Source organism: Pleurodeles waltl, chromosome 3_1 (assembly GCF_031143425.1).
Source record: "Pleurodeles waltl isolate 20211129_DDA chromosome 3_1, aPleWal1.hap1.20221129, whole genome shotgun sequence".
NCBI classification, from domain to species: Eukaryota; Metazoa; Chordata; class Amphibia; order Caudata; family Salamandridae; genus Pleurodeles; species Pleurodeles waltl.
Window position 1 is genome coordinate 1,004,626,316 of NC_090440.1, and position 18,337 is coordinate 1,004,644,652.

Consider the following 18,337-nt stretch of genomic DNA (forward strand, 5'->3'; position numbering starts at 1 on the left):
GATTTAATTTACCAATAGAAGAAGTTAAAAGAATTTGGTACTGAAATCCAGTCAATTTGGCTTCTATACTTGCAAAATTCTTAGAGCTATTGGTGGTGTAAATTCATAACTGGGCTTTTCTTTCCACGTAAATTGGTCGACCGTGCCCCATAATTTGGTCTTTTCCTACCACATAATGCCAGAGGCCCTACATATAACCAAAGCACTTCCATTTACCTTCTTCCTCTATCTGCAGCCAAAATGAAAATGTTGCCATTTAGATTCCTGATTTAAATCTGCCATGCTAATTCTAATAGAATACCACTTTCACCAGCCCACCATCAGCGCTGCTGGCTGGCTAGCACAACTCCCCAAAAAAAGACACAAGACAGCCACGTAGGAATAACGAGAGAAATAAACAAGGAGGCTCACCCGGACATATCAAGAATGTTCAAACAGTTGTAGTGTGATAAGGATGTTATGTTGACCTGAATCATGGTTGTAACTGCAACAAGGAGAGATTAATAAAACATATACAATTATCATGTAAACCCAATGAGCTAAGCGCAGGTGTTAAAAAGAGGCTCCCATTGTTTTCAATGGGCCGCTGGGTGCTTTGCAGGATTACAGTAAAAAATGTTTACGCTAATCTGCCAAAGTGTTGAACTAGCGTAAAAAATGATGACACTAGTCCCCCTGACTACTGCCATGGTGCGCTGTATTTTAAATATGGTGCACACATGGTGGTGTTAGGGGGGTGCTAAGGGGCGCAAGAAAAGTGGTGCTGCACTAGGTGCGGTGCCACTTTTCATAAATCTGGGCCTTAGTGCACTATGGCCATAAGCTCAGAATGAAACTTCACATTTTTTGCTATCCTGACTCAAAACTAGCTACATAATACATATGTACCAATGATAATCATTGATCAACTCAGCAAGGGTAGCCATAAAGGTTAAATAAAGAAGGACTTTGTGAAGACCCATGTGGGATTCCACAGAATGTAGTCTGGCTGTATCTCTATAAGGAGGCCTGGATACTGTCTATGTCCTGTTAAGGACCAAAAACTCTCCAAAACCAACCCTCTCTTTCCTACTCATCAAGACTGTCTATCACTATAGCTTCTGATACAGTGTCAAAGGATGTGGAGAGATCAAGGAGGATGTGGGCCACAAATCCACCCTGGTACAGGAATTGTAGAAAGTTTCACAGAATAACCACTTAGCTGTAAATGTGTTCCTGTGTAGACGTTATGGTAGAAACTGTAAGCCACTGGCTATTTCTCTTCCATTCGAAACATAACCATGTGGTTTTCTTTTGATATGTTTGCTCACTGATAGTTTTGCTGACCTTGGAAATGGTTCTACTTTACTGGTCATGGTGTGAGAAACGCTTAACATGAATTGATACAGAATGAATGCCTATGACAACGTTACCTGCTATGTTCATCTATGGCTTAACCTTTTTTTAACAAGTCAAGTGACTGGGACTTCCAGGCAGAGCTATAATGTTTCACATTGCCAGACTTAGTGACTCGTTTAGAGATAGAACCCAGGGTATCCCAGCATCATTTAGAGGTGAGGGCACAGCAAGGTTTCCACTGGCAGAACATCAGTTAGCTGCAAAGGTGGAGTCACTTGACCTAATGACCCGTTGCCTACTAGGCTGCAGGTCACAGTGCCACCATTTAGTGGTGGAGGTGGTGGAGGTGGTGGGACTACTATCACTAAATTTTCTTCCTGGGATGGCCCTAGGAATGAAAATGTGAAAATGTCACACTAGCACATGGAATAAATTCCCTGTGCATCAAGAACATTTTTCTTTTGCATTTATTGGACGACCCCCAATTTGGAGAGTTCTTGCTGAAAAGCAAAAGAGAATGGTAGAGCAAGTTGATTAAACATGGAGGCCCTTAATGGCAGTCACCAGTGATGAAAATGCAGCTGCCGTACCTTTTATCACACAACTAAGCAACTCTCAATGTAGATGGGCAGGTCGTCCATTAAAGATGCAGAAACCAATCCTCTGTCAACCTTGTGGACCGACAGGCTAACCACCTATCTTTAAATGGAGCCTCATAACAGAATCATTGCAACCTAGCCCTCAGCTGCAAAAACATGACTTAGGACAGACTGTGTGAATGCGAAAACATAGGGGCAGGGAAAGTGGCTCTGCACCCAGTGTAGTGCCAGTATCCTGGCATCCCTTAGCACCCCCTACCACCACCATGTGTGCTCTGTATCTAAGATACGACGCACTGTGGTGCAGGGTAGGGGGCAATAATGGGAACGCCCACTTTCCATACATCGCGGACGCATAATGTAGCGCAAAGGGTTACAAAGTGCCACAATGTGGCATGGGGAAAAGGCCACCTTTGCGTCAAAAAATGACACCAAGTCGGCTCTAAAGTGGCACTAGGCCCTCTTAAATCGGGGCCTAAAATCGTTAAATACTCTGGAAAACATTTACCACGAAAAACATTTCCTTTATCTAGAAGTGTATTTTCTGAAAGGATAAAAAGATGGATACTAAAATTACAGAAATGAATTTCATGGTCCTATATTTGAAAGAACTCTGATTTTAGTATAACAGTCCAAAATGGTAAGGACGTTTGCCGTTTTAACATCTTACTATGAGGTTTCACACGTTCTCAGCCACAAGTGTCGAGTTCTCTATCCCTACTGAATATATTGGACAGTTTCAACATTGCAGCTAAGGTATTACACGAAAAGAGAGAAAGAGAGCTTGAGCCAAGAAAAACACATGACTCATTTCCTTGAGAAAACACACAAGGTTTGTGTTACTCGGCAACAATGTGCCCCATTCCAGAATAAGGTCTCCAAGCTCCCTTCAGAGATTTTATGTGTTTCTGTTACAGTCTGTTTCCCTGTGACCTGCAGATGAACCAATTTACTGAGCGATTCACAAGAGGCTATAAAGTCAAGGCTTACTCACTGAGGCAAATTCCTCTGACAAGAATCCTTACCTGCTACAATATTCATTTTGCTGCTCTACAAACGTACAAAGATCTTATGTTGTAAACAGGGTACTGTATAATTCTTATTGTAATCTGGACCATCATATCTATCTATCTATCTATCTATCTATCTATCTATCTATCTATCTATCGATCTATCTATCTATCGTGACTGCCGTAGGGTGGTCCTCCCCCAAACATTTTGCCTTCTCCCCTCCTGTTTTGCTCAAATTCAATTTTGTTGGCTTTAGGACTCAGTGCACTTAACCAGTGCTAACCAGTGCTAAGTTGTTTATACTCTCACCTTTAAACAAGGAAAAATTGGCTTATACCCAATTGGCACATTTAATTTACCTATAAGTCCCTAATAAAGTGGTGCTGCTTGTCCCCGGGGCCTGTAAATTAAATGCTACTAGTGGCCTGCAGCATCTTTTGTGCCACCCACTTTAACTTTTGAACCAACGCTTCTCAGGCCTGTCTTTTCAGCCTGTGTGTAGTTTTAAACTACAACTTCGACCTGGCAACATTTTGCTAATTCATATAGGTCACCCCTGTGGTAGGCCCTAAACCGCCTATAGGGCAGGGTGCATTGTATTTTAAAGTTGGACATGGGCCTTTGAGTTTTGCATGTCCTTGTAGCGAAAAACTCTTAAATTAATCTTCACTACTGCAAAGCCTACCTCTCCCAGAGAAATATCATGTTCAGACTCTAGAGATTTGTAATTTAATCTCTTTAATTGAAATGTCAAATTGTAAGTCACAATTATGAAAATACCACTTTCATAAAGTTGGCATTTTCTTGTCCTAACCATTGGTGCCTGCAGGCTGTGTCCTCGGTCACATGACTTGGTGTATATGTCAGCTGGACTTGTGTATTCCTCACAGATAGTGCCACAAAGAGGGACAGCCTGTTTGCAGGATGAGCCACCCTGACAGGACGGGTGGGTACAGAGCTGCCACCCAGTACACTGGCACTTCAATAGGAGGTGCCTCCTGCACTCACAAAGAACTTCACCCTAGCCATTTGTCACCTCAGACATCTTGGGACCTGGGCAGGGGAAGGAAGGGAATTCCAGAACCAGATGTGGGGGAACTCTAGAAGTTTCTCTCACTTCAAATCTGACACCAGGTATAAAGTTTGGACCCTGAAACACGCTCTTCAGTACATTCCTGGACCTGTGCATACTACAGAAGAAAGACTAGCCTGCTGCCAGAGGACTGTCCTGCTGCTTAATGCCTACCCTCTCTCTGAGAAGGAAGATTGGACCTCCTATTTTCATCCCAGGATGAGTAACTGCAAGGGTCAGCTGACTGACCTCCTGTTCTGAGCCACAGGGATACAACAGAGGCCTCCTTGAAACTGCCTAGCTGACCTACTGCACTGGATCTGCCTGACCTTCCTGAGCCCTGCTGGCCTCTGCTGGAGTGAGTTCCTGATTCAGAAGAAGTGTCTCACTGGGTCCTAGACCCTTGGTTGGCATCCAAGAGAACTCCTCCTGGGCCAACTGAATGTTCCATTGAATCCAGCACAAAGCCGCAAAGCTGCACAGCTTTGTCAGAACAAACGCCTAGTGATGCAAAGCAGTGCAAAGCATCACTGCCCAGCTTCATTGGAACAGATGACGAGCCACACAAAGTACAGCAAAACCTTACCTCGCATCTGTACAACACGGGAACTGACACGAGCATCACAAAGCCCCACAAAGCCTTACCACACAGCTTCATTAGAAACGATGGGAACATCACAAAGTGCTGCAAAGCCTTGCCACACAGATTTATTGGAATTGACCCCAGAACACAAAACCTCGCAAAGCAACGTCATGCAGACAGGGCACCAAGGACATAAAGTACAACTCTCAGTGGTCCAGACTTGGTCCTGTGTCCAGTCTGCACTCTGTGGCAGTTGGTGTGAACCACAACCAGATAGCCTCAGTTGGCGCTTTCTGTCTTTTGGAGCCACTTTTATCTAATCTTTAAAATTCAATATGTCCAGTTCTACCAATACCCCAATCAATCTATCTATCTATCTATCTATCTATCTATCTATCTATCTATCTATCTATCTATCTATCTATCTATCTAGTTAGAATTCATATTGCATTCTCAAATATTGTCTGTCTAAAAAGGACAAATACCGTCTATGTAATTTCAACCAGAGGTTTCATGCAAGTGTAAAGTGCAATGCTAAAAACGTAACTCTATTGTGCGTGTCTGAAGCACAATGCCAAAACATGCAGTCTTGTGAACCTCCTCACACAAAGGGCTTTTAAAACCATATGCTCTTTTCATAAAAAAACAAAAAGCACTGCACATTTCCTTTGAGACACCCCAGAGATATTTAGAGGAAATGTAAAGCTGCTCTTTTGCCAAGTCTTTAGTTAAATTGGAAATGCATGGGTGACTCCCATTGGAGTTCTAACAGCTGAATTGAGTGGAAGATGCTCAGCTGCATTACCCCTTGGCTATTCCTGGAGGCAAAGGCTTGATGTAAAATTAAGATGGTTAGTAAGAAGGTGCAGCATCTGAGACGCTTAACAAGTAAAATTACTTGTCTCGAGGGACACAATGAATGGTTTTGTTTGAGGATTGGAAACTTTGAAATGAGGGGAAGAGCATCTCTTCAAGAGAGTTTCTCTAAATTTGTACAAGGTTCCAAACAATGCATATTTCGAAAGTGAAATTATGACCAGTTTGCAAGAGACACAGATGTATTTCACCAAATCCCAATACAAATAGGCAAACTGTTTCACATCTGTGCAGTCGTCGTTAATGTAACCAAATAGAGAAGGCTAATTTCCATGCATCTAGATGCTTTGCTTGGTCTTTTCTGCGCATTTGATATTCATTATTGTGAGGGCTTGTATGTCACAACATCATGGTCGAATTATGACCTTCAAAAACATCTACTACTAGTATATATTTATATTTATAGTGAAGTTCATGTTTATTATTCTTCACTTCATATCTACTTACCTTGATGGTGTGCTGTTAGTCAATATCATAAAAACAATATTTTTGCAGCTCGAAGTTTTCGCCTCGCTATAGAGGCATAACACCTTCTGAGAAAGCCAGTGGAAGAAAGGGGATGGGAGATGAACTATAAGCTTCATGTGCTCTAGCTGAGCTTCCAAATCAACCCAAACCCAACAAGTTAGCTTCTTATAGGGAGAAGAGCGAAAGGATCCTTAGAGTATTCCTGACCAGGGTCGGATTGGTAAAGCGGGCATTCGGGCATTGATCAGTGCCTGGGGCCCACTTCTGGCACCGGTCCACTTCTGGGCCAATTTGTTTGGTGTGATGATGTCAGTTTTGAAGGGTTTTGGGATGAGGTGTGGTGTCTGGCATTGCGCCCATCTGAAAGCCAGCAGCAGGGACAGGCGGTCTCCTCCCCATCTCCTGTGGCAATGTCTCTACCCGTCCCTTGCTGGGTCTGTCATTTAGTTTGTGGTGCTGGTTTGGTTGGCTAGGGCCACACTTGATGAGTGCAGATTGATTTGTGTGAGAGAAGAGCAGAGAGAATGGGCCTCCTCACTGGAGCAGAGGGTTGAAGAGCTATTAACACCCCTCACCTCCCTGTAGGAGGCCAGCAGTGTCCTACATGTGACCTCTCTCCTGCCTAGCTCCACATGAAGGGCGTTGTGGTGGAGGGGCGGGTGGCCCTCAGCAGCCTGGCTGGAGCCTTGGTGAGGTGGGCCTTTTCACGCTCTTACCTTCCCATAGGAGACTGGCTTTGTACTGCCCTGATCCCTGCCTGCCAGGTTCTATACACTTGAACGACGGAGGGAGGGGCATAGGGGACAGCGTTGTTTGTTCCTCCAAAGCCGTGGGCCTTGGGACTTACTGAAGCAAGGCAAGTTGGTAGATGGAAGAAGACTTTCACGAGCGACGGGGTGAGAAAAGGGTAGGAGACAAGCTGAAGGGGGAGAGATAGACAGGCAGAGGGGGTAAGCTATGGAATAGATGGGGAAGACACAGAGCTATGAAAAGATAGAAGAAGCAAAGAAAGACAGGAAGATGGAAGATTAGAAAAAGAAAGTGCTGTGTGAGGAGATAGTACAGCTGTGCTACAGGAGGGGGAAAGAAAGATTCAGAAGAAAGAGAAACAGAAGTGAGTGGAAGAGAGATCAAAATATTAGAAATAGTGAAAGAGAAGAATCAGAAGTAGAGAGATAAAGAGTGTGTGAGAGGTAGAGAATTCTGCATGCATAAAAATCGTAGAGTGAGAGATCAGACAAAAATGAAGCAGGCCATATGCCTCACTGGTGGCGCTCATTAGGGGTATACCAGTGGTGGCTGCCACTGAATTGGGGTGGCGGGCGTGAGGGAGTTAAAAAAAAATACTTACCTTCTCCTCTGGGAGACACGTTCGTCTCCCCTCCGTCCTCTTCCACGGCTGACCAAACATGCATGTGCACTTTATGGTGCACATACCCCTCCTCCAGACCTCCTCTGGCCCTCTCCAGCACAGCCCCACCCCCTAACTCCCAGGAAAAATAAAATGATAATAACATAGCATAATTATCATTTTATTTTTCCTTTTGTTAAAATCCAGTTGGACAATGCTCCTCCACCTTAGCGGAGGAACCCCCTCTAGGGTATACCACTGTTGTGCATTCATTTTCTGTGACGCAAGTGCTGCAGCTGGGTCTAGACATGATATGCCTACCTGTTTATCTGTATTGTGGGTTTGTATGGAAGGCTTAGTGCTTTCATACAGCACTTCACTTTGCATTTTGATAAGCACTATATGGACAAGTTTCACTTTTACCTAAATATTCCTAGTTTGGTTTTCCTTCATTAGAACACTTGACTTGCTGGTCACAGCAGATGTCAGCAACAATTACAACTCCTTGAGCCCTCATGAGGACTACATTACTATTAACAGCAGTCACCATACCCCTGGTGCCTTTGTTGGGCAGTACACAAGGCCCCTCCCCTCACTGCTGCTTGCGTCCTATAGCTCAGCAATGAAGCAGTGAAGCAAGTTAAGTATACTCGTTCCCCATCCATAGGGAGGCACAAGGACATCTATAATCCACTCAATATATTCATTGAGTATTGGCTGCCCCTTCAAAGAGGTTTGTAATAGGACAGCAACAGCACTTGGAAACCCATTGGTAATACTTCAATGAGGCAATGTCTGGATTTCTAATAAAGTTCTTAAAATGTTGGGTGATGTTCTCCTATCCAGCAGTAAGGGACATTCAAGCTTCCTGCCTTACCTCCCGATGGGTGGGCACCCTTCACACTCTCCTCCCTATAGCTGGGCACCTTTCTCACTGCATTGTATCTTCATTGTGGACAATTGCAAAGGCCCACACCGTCCAAGGTCCTCTAGCTGTGTCTCTCTTCCTATCTGTCTTACCACTTGCTACCTTTCTCTCTGCTTCTCTTTCTCTTCTCACCCATCACTTTTTCTTGCATCTCTCACTATCTGACATCATCCTTCTTTACTGAGCTCTCTTCATTTTTTGTCTACCTTCTTCTCACACTTCACCTCACCTCCCTCTATTTACCTCACCTCTCTCTCCCTTCTCTTTGTACTTCACCTTTGCTACTTCATCTCATTCTACTTATCTTTTTGTGCCTCATTTCTTTCTGCCTCATCGGTCACCAAAACCCTGCTAAAAATCACTTCTTTCTCTGCCCACCCCATCACCTTGTTATTACTCTCTGCCTCACCTATCTTTCTGTTTCAGATCTCTTCCCTTGCTCTTCTACCTAAAACATTTACTATCCCTCTCTATTCATTGATATCTAGACTTGTTGTACCTACCCTTAATCTCTATTTCAGCCCTTCCTACCACATTTCTGTCCACCACACCTCTATCTTCCAAATACACCTCTCTAAATCCCATTTGTCTCTACCTCTCTGTCCCCTACTCTGTGCCCAACTCCACACCCTCCCTACCCTGTCGTTACCTCACCCCTTTCTCAGCACCTGGCAGTCCTTTTCATATTACTGCACTGTCTTTCTCCTCCAACTGCTTTGCCCCCTCTCTCTCTACCTCATCCATTTCATCTATTTCTTTACCTTACTACGCTATCTGTACGTCTCAGCTCTCTCTATCTTTCTCACCTATCTCTCTCCCTCATCTCTCTCCACTTTGCATTTCATACACTACCTCATCTTTCTCCCCACACATTTCTACCCCTCTCACACTTCCTACCCTTTTCTTTTATCATTTGACCACTCCCTCACCCTCATCTCTTCACTTCTTTCTAGCTCTAATCCCACTGAGTTGCTTCTCTCACAACCCTACTCTTTTATCACTAACTATTTCTCTATCTCTAGCCATCTTTTTAAACAATCATTGCTTTTCTTTCTGTTTTCCATCTCTTACTCTCTGGTCCACCATTAAACACACCTTCTGTACTTCACATCATTGGCTCTTTCTTTATATATCCATCTATGTCACCTCTCTGGCCCTCATTCACACTTTCCCTCTGTCCCTACTTCACTTCTTTTTACTACAAATAATCTCTTTTTCTTACATTCATTCCCTCAACCTACCTTTCTCTCTACCTAATAGCCAACTTTACCTAACTAATCTTTTTGTACCTTGATTATCATTCTGCTCCTATCTCTACCTCACAGCTCTCTCTATCTTGCATTTCCATATATGTCTGCCTCATATTTTAGCCTGGGCACTCCTGCAGCAACCCTCTTCCTACATTAACTTTCCCTCTACTTCACCTGTCTGTGTACCCCACCCTCTTACTTAGATTTCATTATTCTTAGCTCTCTCTGTATGTATCTACCTCTTTACCTAACTCCAAAATCGTATCTATCACGCCACATCCCTTTTCCTATCTACCTCTTCCTACCTCTCCATATTTTTTCTAGCCTCCTTATCATTCTCTTCTTACCTGTGTGTCCTCATCTCACCCATCTCACTATATCATCTCTGCTTCACCTGCCTTCTCCCTCTACATCTCAATGTGACATTCTCATGACCTCTCTGTCCTTTCAATTTTGCTTGCTCAGCAGAGGAGGAGCTTACTGTCAAACCAGAGAAAGAAAGGAGGGACAAGGCAGGGAAAGAGAATTAAGCAGAACAGTGTTTTATTTCATCCAATATAACAGTTAAAATCCTCAAAGTATTACTTTGATTTTCTTGACTGCTGCGTGAGGGAAAGTGGTGAACAGAGATTTATGTAAGATTGTAGATATTAATCAATCAAAGCTACAATCTGAAGCACTATGTGCATATGTTTTAATGTTATGCACTGGCCCACTAAGCGTCCACCAAGCCAAACTTATTGTATCTTTCCTAGAATGGGAGGAGCTGGTGGATTAGAACAGTGATTTGCACATAAAGTATTGTTTTTGCATGACAAAACCATTTCTTTTTGCAGTTGGGTCTAAATATTTTATCAATGCTTGTTCAAGCTTTATTTTGGTACTATTTGGCTGACAAATGCATGGCAGCTCTAGCTTGTGGCTATTTTTATGTTCCCCGTTTCTGGAAGGTTAACATATAATATAGTATTTGACATGATAAGGGCTTACATTAACTGAAAATTGATTGAAAAGACAACAGCTCTTCTGAATAGGTACCCCTAAATAGGTCCTGCCTGGGCCCCCAGAAATCCTTAAGATAGCACAGAAAATATGAGGCTTGTAGAGGGTTTGTGTGTCCAGACAGTCCTCTCACTCCTTTCTCATCCAGTCAGCAAAGTGGGGTTTTTGTTGAGGAGGGATAATTAGATATTTCCCTCCTACCTCCTGATTTCCATGCCTGCTTTCGCCGGGCAAGAGCGATAAAGCATCTGGATTATTCAATTCCCAATACCAGCATCGTTTAATGAAAATGTTGTAGGTGGAGGACTAAGAAAAGAGCTAACCAGTCCTGCAGGTCAACAGGAGAACCTGCTTCAATCAAACGTATTTCCAAACACTTCTTCAACTCTTTATGTCCAGTCATCTCCTCCCTATTAGGATGGAATTCTGGCCTACTACAGTTCCTGAGGCCCAGACAGAAGGCAGGCCACAGCGCACACATCCAAACATACTCAGGCTCACCTAGCCCTTTTTTTGTAACTCTGTCAAGCCAGGAGGACCACAGGTCACCAAACCCAGAGGACAATCAAATTCACCTTTCACCCCCCCCCATCCCCAGAGGACTGACCAATGCAAGCTACCCTAAACCCTAAATCTTAGGCTTTAAGCTAGATTTCTATGATTGGGACTGCAAGCATATATTCAGCTTTGAAAGATGCAGTATTTCTTGTCTTGACCAATATTGATACCTCCTATATTCTTCTAATGCTTTATTTACCACACATATTTGCAGAAATAAGCCCCCTGATATTAACCCAGTAATATTTCATGAAACACTGCAATGTGCGAATGTGGGCTACTATTTTTGGGGTGCCCGGATGATTTTTGACCCCAATCCAACCCTGTGCCTGGCTTCCACTTCTGGTTGCTTCAGCCAGGTGCAAGTTGCAGGAGTGGCTTGGGGCACGTTTAGGGGGTGGGGTGGTGCGTGGTGGGGGAGAGAGCAATAAATACATTTAATAAAATAGAAGCCACTTACATCGCCGCCGCCGCAACCACTGCGCCTCTTCCTATGCCTTCACTGCAGCCTCAGGCACAGACTCACAGCCTGCCCTGCTACCAATCTAAACGCTGCTACAGCAGCGTTCGGATTGGTCAAAGTGTCAAGCCAGGGTACTCCCAGGCAGACTGGGAGCCTGTGCCTTGTCTCTCCTACCCGACAACACAGTTCCAGGTTGGAGAGAGCCTAGTGCGCATGCCTAAGATGGCTGGGCTGTAGAGGTGTCTAAAGGTATGATGGGGACTAACATGGGAAACAACTTTTTTCACCCCACCCCCTTTTTCTCTGTCCCCTTATGACAGATCATTCCGAAACTTCATTGAGCAACAAGAATCACCACAACACTCTTTGGGAAAAGATTGTGAAGATTCGTCAAAGAGTTCCAAAGATATAGGCGAGGGTGCGAGTTATGGTTACCTTTGGGTACAAGTTATATTACTTGAGATAACCATAACTATATCTGCTGAATTTCTATGGTTATGTGCAAGAAAGTTCAGGGCTTAACTATAAGGACCCTGTAACCTTTGTTTTTTAAGTGAATTTCTATGGTTTTTCAAATTCTATTTCCTAACTATAACCTCCTTGTAACCTTTGTTTTTTTTCACTGAATTTCTACTTTTTAAAAAATATTAAGTAATTTTAATTACTTTATGTTAATCAAACCATTGTTGCACATGGCCTTTGACAGTGCGCAACGGAGATTGATCACAGAGCCTGAGGTCAAACCATTTAAGCTCCAAGCACTGCACCACACACAGCCTTTGGCCGTGTGCGGAGAGTGTTGCCACGAGGGCCTGCCCTGCAGTCAGGCTGTGCTGGCAACCCCCTACAAGCACCAAATCCTTCACTATGCTAGCATGTGGACTCCCCGGGTCCCCGGGGACCACCACTTACCCAGGGCTACTACAATCTACAACTGTGGCCTATATTCAAGTATTTATGCATCTTCCCTTCTCATGTATTCATTAATTAACCAGATCATTTGGTAGTTTGACGTGCAACATTTGTGCACACAATATGATATTGTAACCGATGCTATGATCATTCAGCTCAATGGTCTTGACATTGAATGGATGAAATGCTGAGTTGGCGATGGTAAGTTTTAAGCAGGTGCCCTTTAGGTTACACGCAAGCTTGGAAAGGCTGCATTAACCCCTAGAGCTAGCAGTAAATACAATTGAATGGGACATTTGTGAACTAAACAGCCTAGGCTTTGGATAGCTCATATTTGTTATGAGATGAAGAAGATATTCTGGGATTTACCAAATATAAGGTGAACCTTTATTTTGCTTAGGTATTTTTGGTGGGAATTAATGAATCGTGACCCTTGGATGTATTCACAGGTCTTAGTCAACTTCCCTTTTCTATTTCTAAGGTATTTAACGGATGGACAACTTATCATCAGTTTAACTTTATTTTATAAATAACACCCTCAAAGAGCCCTGAGAGGAATATCTATTGGGGGTATTACATTTTTTTATTTTACTGTATGAGCTGTTGATTCTGCCTTGAGGTGAGAAGTGGACTCTGCATTTATTCAATGCTGCTTTGATGTTTATAGTGGAGGAGAGAAACTGTTACAAATTCTCTCCATTGGTGCCCTGTAAAAGTGGGATAGAGTGAATGGGTCACTGATAGTCTAAGTGCAGATTTATCAGTCTCCTTTCCTTGTTTGCCATAGTTGCCTTTGTCTGGACTGGTGATTCTTACCCTGTGGTCTGGGTATCCCGTGGGGTCCGCAACACCTACTCTGGGAATCCACAACTGGTTAGAAACTGAAATAATATTAACAGAGTGGTAACATGTATGTAAATAAAGAAGCAAAATGTAAAATTGAAAACTTCTGTTAATGTGAAGGAATTTGGAATTGGAGACCAAATATTTAGTGGTTCTCCTCAAATTGATTTGTGGGAGCAGTGCAGGTGCACCAGACAGAAAATAATACAAAAACACAGTTGGCCTTAATTTAATTTAGAAAAGCTTCAATCTTCTCATTAAAATCTAAAATGTGATTTTTGTATATTTGTTAATTAAATGAAATATCTCATCACTTGTGTACTTGATGGATGCTTGTGTCTGTTTTTTGTGTACTGCTTTGCATTACAAATCATTGAAATTGCCTAGGATGGTGTCCCCAGTATCCACTATTGATATAGTGGGGGGTCAACAGATTCCAATAATGATTCAGTGGGGCTCCCCAGATTCCAGTAATGATTATGTGGAGGTGCATAGAAGTCAAAAGGTTAAGAACCACTGGTCTAGACAATTTGACTTACCTCTCAGAGAAGGTTGATTCATGTGTGAGAGCATTGTCAGGTGGCTTCGTCCCTTCTGTGGTACTTAGCAGTACCACAGGCACTGTCATAGAGTAATGTGTAGCATACCCGGAGATCATTTAGCGCAAGTGTCTGCTATACCACTGCTCTTTCACACTGTTAACTGGAAAGGGTGAAAACTGTCAGGAGACTACTAGCGTCCTTTTAGAGTTGATGTGGTCTGGGAGTTGAGACTTGACTGTTCCTATAGGAGCAGGATTGACAATCAGGGTTAATTTGCATAAGGTTGGTCTCTTTTTGAATTGTCACACTGGGCAAAAATCATGAACTGGAATGCAGCCTGGTTTAATTACTAGTGGCGGACTTAAGTTTACGCATACACTGTGCACTGCCTTCAACAGTAGGTGGAAGGGATTTTCTGCAGAGCCTAGCCTGCGCATGGACCCTCTCCCAGAGCCTACTGTGGCTCGAGGATTCCATCCCTCAGGGCCAAGCCATACATGTTAGTAGAGGGGGTGCACACCCCTCTTCCCCAAGCCAATAGTAAGTTTAGGGGCCCCATCTTTCATCCAAATATACAGTAGGGGGCCGTGCCAGCCTCCCCAAGCCTTCTTGGACCCTGGGGGTTGACATGTTATGTTATGTTACACAATTTATAGAGCGCATGGCTACCCTCGGGTTTCCCAGCGTTACTAAACCCTAACCACAGAGAGGATGAGAATGATACGCAGCAAGAGAGGAAAAAAAGACGGACCTAAAATAACCAAGTTTTCAAGGCCTTTCGAAATTCCAGTTCTTGCACCATCAGTAAAAGATTAAGGGGCAGCGAGTTCCACAGTTTGGCTCCTAAAAACATCAGAGAGGACCCACCCCATCTCGCTTTCTTTATTTTTGGTACAGTTACCAAAGCTAGAGTAGTGGAACTCAAATCTCTGTTCGGCTTATAAAAAGTGGCCAAGTTCTTAAGGAGCATAGGTCCTCTATCATGCAAAGACCTCTGGATATGACATAGAGCCTTAAATTTGATCCATTGTACAACAGGCAACCAGTGCAAGGAGGCCAATCCAGCTTTCACAGATGACCTTCTCGGGATGTTCAGTAACAGACGAGCTGCAGCATTTTGAACTCTTTGTAATCTCTTTTTAACATATACTGGGGAACCTAGGAAAAGGCAATTCCCATAGTCTAGCCTTGAAAGAATAACAGCTTGCACAATAAGGCCCTCATTACAACATTGGTGATAAAAGACGCTTACTGCCGTGCAGAAGATCGCCAACACACCGACGCGGCAGCGGAATTCCACCACGGTCATTATGACGCACAGCTCGGAATCCGCCAAAATTGTGACACCCACACAAGTCCGCCACACCAAAGGTCAGTGATAAACTGGCGATAACAAAACCTCCACCGTCACACCAACAGAAATACGCCCACACTATCACGACCCACGAATCCACGCGGCGGTCTTTCAACCACGGTATTCCATTGGCAGTACACACCGCCGCGCTCAAAATACACACACAAATACAAAACACTACCACATTGGACAATTCCAAATACACACACCTGATACATATACACACACCACTCCCACACACCCAATACAATATAAAACACACACCCACATCACCCACAAACCCCTACGACCACAATTGCGACAGAAGGCCAGAGAGAGACACTACAATCTACAACCAAGCATCCACAGGCACACAATACCATCACCCACATAACATCCACGCACCTCACACAACACACCACTAAATATCACCCCACATATCACAACACACACCCCCCAACAAATCACCCACATCACCCCATGGCATGGCAAAGACACCCCAGGTTCTCTGAGGAGGAGCTCAGGGTCATGGTGGAGGAAATCATCCGGGTGGAGCCACAGCTATTCGGATCACAGGTGCAGCACACCTCCATAGCTAGGAAGATGGAGCTATGGCGAAGAATAGTGGACAGGGTCAATGCAGTGGGACAGCACCCAAGAAATAGGGATGACATCAGGAAGAGGTGGAACGACCTACGGGGGAAGGTGCGTTCCGTGGTCTCAAGACACCACCTTGCGGTTCAGAGGACTGGCGGCAGACCCCCACCTCCTCCCCAACAACTAACAACATGGGAGGAGCAAGTCTTGGCTATTCTGCATCCTGAGGGCCTCGGAGGAGTAGCTGGAGGAATGGACTCTGGTAAGTCAAACCTTAACTACTATATCTCCCACCCTACCTGCATGCCATCACAGACCCCCACCCTCACCCTCACCCCCCATCACTCCTACTCCTCACAAATGTCCCAATATCACAAAGCACACATCCCAACACAAAGCCCTGCATGCAACAACAAAGCATGGACACCCATCACCAATGCATGGCCACTGCACATACCCATTCACCCCCCTAAACCCTCATCACACAAGGTCCCACACAGGAATGCAAGCACTGGGGTACACGGTCACCCACCCATTGCACACCATAGTACACCCAGATGCAATAATCATGCTTTTACACCCCTGCAGGACCCCTACCCAACGTCACCGCACAGGAGGGTCCACACATGTCCACACCACCAACAAAAGAGGCCCACAGTGATGACAGCAGCTCTGTTCAACTAGATCTAGACGACCAGCCCGACCCATCTGGGACCTCGGGACAGTCGATTCCCCTCACACTGGCACAGGCCACTACAGAGCTTGCCCCCTCTGGAAACACCAGCACAGCACCCAACCAGTGGGCCCATACCTCTGTCCCCAGGACACGTCAATCAGCAGTGTGTCCACCACTACAGGGTACCCAGGCTAACCCACCACCCCAACAACAACAGGGACCTGGGGGCAGTGGCAGTGGGCACACCGTTCAGGGGACAGAGGCCCAGGGAAACGGGGAACTGGGAGGGCTGCTGTGCGACAGGGGGAGGACAGGCCCAGGGAACCCACTCTCCACGAGGCCCTCTACAACATCATGGGAGCCTACCATCATTCCCAGGAGACGATGGCAACGGTACTGGCCAAGTTTCAGGAGACCCAGCGGCTGCAGGAGGAACAGTATTTGGGCTTCAGGGAGGAACTCAGATCCATCAATTCCACCCTGGGCACCATCGTAGGGGTGCTGAAGGAAGTCCTCAACACCAGGAGGGACACTGTGGCACAACAAGGGGCCCCTGACACTAGCCTGGACAATAAACTGCCCACCACCTCCACCGGCGCTAGTGGACAGGAGGCACCATCAAAGGACCACCACACCAGCACCCCACCCCCTGCAGAGGGAGAGCCACCCCGCAAACGGTCCCTGAGATCCAGGACAAAGACAGAGAACGATGCCAAGACCCCGCCACGTCTGGCTAGGTTTAGTTGACAGCTCCTTGTGCATTCACTCAGACATACCCCAAACACAGGGTACTCAGCCTCACTTGCATACATCTGCATTTTGAATGAGTCTTCCTGTACTGGGAGGGTGGAGGGCCTGCCCTCACACAAAGGACTGCCACACCCCCTACTTGGACTCTGGCAGACAGGATTGAACTGAAAGGGGGCTTGGTGCATTTCTTAGACACCCTTTGAAGTCACCCCCACTTCAAAGGCAAAACTTAGTATAAAACAGGACCTCTGCCCTACCTCATCAGACACTTGCTGGAGAAGAAACCTGAACCAGAAACTACATCCTGCCAAGAAGAACTGCCTGGCTGCTAAAGGACTCACCTGTCTGCTTTTCTACAAAGGACTGCTGCCTTGCTGTTGGCCTGATGCCTTGCTGAACTCTTATCTGGCTGTAAAAGTGCTTGCCAAGGGCTTGGATAGAGCTTGCCTCCTGTTCCCTGACGTCTCAGGACCAAAAAGACTTCTCTCTTTCACTTGGACGCTTCGTGCGGCGAAATTTTCGACGCACAGCTTGTTCCGCGGCGAGAAAAACTCTGCACACCGATGCTAATCGACGCAACGCCTTTGACGCACGGCCTCGCAAGGACAACGCCACCTGACTTCCAGAGGAGAAATCGACGCGACACCTGCCGTGAGATCGAAACTTCGACGCACAGCCCCGCGGAATGACGCGCAGCCGGAAAACAAGCAGGAGAATCCACGCACAGACCCGGGACATCTGGTAATCCCTGCGACCCATAGAAAGAGACTGTCCGCGCGCCGGAAAACGACACACGACTTCCCCGCGTGAAAAATAACGTCGCAAGTCCGTGTGTGCTGGGGAGAAATCGACGCACACACTATTTTTCCACGTATCTCTTCTTCTGCGGCCCCTTTGCAGAGATTTACCACCAGAAACCAGGTACTTTGTGCTTGAAAGAGACTTTGTTTGCTTTTTTAAAGACTTAAGACACTGTGGGGGTCATTTTGACCCTGGCGGTCCGAGACCGCCAGGGCTAAAATGACGGAAGCACCGCCAACAGGCTGGCGGTGCTTCCTGGCCTATTACGACCGCGCGGGTAGCCGCCCACCAAAGTTGTAATGACCCCCTATATATAACTTTTCAGTGATATCTTTACAAATTCATATTTCATCGTTGATCGTTTTGAGCTGCAAATATCCAGAT